We start from the raw sequence: 1,812 nt of genomic DNA, 5'->3' as shown, positions 1-1,812 counted from the left end.
GGTCCCGTCATCCATAGAGCAGGGTCTGGTTTAGCGTTTTCCTCAAGGTCACAGCTCGAGGGGCACACAAAGCATAAACTTAGCATTTTTCTCCATACTCTTGGATTTGACATGATGGAATAAGTATTTATTAGGCTCTTTCCACACCTCCTGGATTAAAACCTCATTCAGTGGCTCACACTTGCCTAGTGTCAGGGCAGAGGTCATCTTTGTCACGGGTCAGGCCTCAGACTGATCCATTATCAGGGCGTCTCAGGCCCGAAGCGCCTGACTGGCTGGTAGGTTGAGCTACTGTTGAATTCCTTACTTCTACAAATGCCCGTCTGTTCTCCAGTGACTTCTGAAAGGTTACTCTCTCAAGCTGACCTTCTTGATCCAGGACAGAACCTAGAGACCTAAAGAACCCCAGTTGGAGATTATACCGTTAAGACGTTCCGACCCCAACAGTTACAAAGTCTAAAACATTTTAAGTCATTCTTTACTAAGTGTCCACTGGGTGCCACTTACATCCTCTAGTCCTCACAAGAGCCCTACAAGGTAGGCTGTGATACTGTGATAGTGTAAGAAATATATATGTGCTCTCTGCCCCTGGTTCCCGGCACAGCGCTCCTAAAACCCTTGTAATTGCCTGAAAAGTATGGGTGCTAGGAGCATCTTTTGTTCCAACATTTGGTCTTTGACCCTGGTTTCTGACACAGAGCTCCTAATCCCTTAGAATTTCATGGGTGATAGGAACATCTTTTGTTCTAAGGAGGTGACTCTTAGTAGTGGGGCTGGTCACCAGAAAGATCAAGCCATGATTAGAAGCCTGGAACTTTCAGCACCACCCCCCATTCTCCAGAGACCAGAGAAGGGCTAGAAATGGAGTTAATAATCGATCGTGCGTATGTGATGAAGCCTCCGTAAAAATCTCCAAACTATGGGGTTTGGAGAGCTTCTTGGGTGCAGCACGTGCAGGGGGTGGTGCACCCTGAAGGGCAGCCCTGTGCCCTTCCCCCATGCCTCGCCCTGTGCTTCCCTTCCACCTGGCTGCTCATCATATCCTTTATAATAAACTGGCAAATAGAAATAAAATGCTTTCCTGCGTTCTGTGAGCCGCTCTAGCAGATGATTGAACCTGAAGCAGCGGTCATGGGAAACTCCAATCTATAGCCGGTTGGTGAGAAGTTCCGGAGGCCTGGATTTGCAATTGGCATCTGAAGTGGGGGACAGTCCTATGCGACAGAGCCTTTAACCCATAGGATCTGACTCTAAATCCAGGTACTTGGTGTCAGAATTGAATTAAAGTGTAGGACACCCAGCTGGTGTTGGAGAATTGGTTGTTGGGGGAAACCCCATCCCCCACATTTGGTCACAGAAGTGTTCTGTTGAGCATGAAAGAGAAAAAGAGAGAAAAAACAGTTCATTTTTCCCTTACAGAGGTATAATGATCTCTATTTCACAGTAAAGAAACCAAGGCCTGTGCTCGCTTCGGCAGCACATATACTAAAATTGGAACAATACAGAGAAGATTAGCATGGCCCCTGTGCAAGGGTGACAGAATTAAAAGTTTTAAAAAATTTAAAGAATTAAAAAAAAAAAAAAAAAAAAGAAACCAAGGCCCAGAAAGGCCAGAAGGTGGCCCAAGGTGGGCCACCTTGTGTAAGGCAGAGCCAGAAGTAGAGCCAAGACATCCTGCCGCAGAGTCCCCAGCTCTCTGCTCCGTCAGGTGGCTTAGAAGGTCATCGGAAGGCAGCTGCTCAGTGGGGTCATTAATGCTAACGAGGGATGCCAGATGTTTTGAGGATATGCCAGACCTGTTGAAACAGATGT

At 46.9% G+C, this 1,812-nt stretch overlaps 1 non-coding gene across 1 annotated transcript; it reads left to right on the top strand.

Annotated features, from left to right (window-relative positions):
* Positions 1 to 1,461: 1,461 nt before the first annotated feature.
* On the top strand, positions 1,462 to 1,564 carry LOC138382062 (U6 spliceosomal RNA). The gene has a single exon (XR_011233238.1). It is a non-coding gene; the product is annotated as a U6 spliceosomal RNA (small nuclear RNA).
* The last annotated feature ends 248 nt before the right edge of the window (positions 1,565 to 1,812 follow it).

Source organism: Eulemur rufifrons, chromosome 3 (genome assembly GCF_041146395.1).
Source record: "Eulemur rufifrons isolate Redbay chromosome 3, OSU_ERuf_1, whole genome shotgun sequence".
Classification (NCBI taxonomy): Eukaryota; Metazoa; Chordata; class Mammalia; order Primates; family Lemuridae; genus Eulemur; species Eulemur rufifrons.
This window is presented reverse-complemented; position numbering and strand designations above follow the sequence as displayed.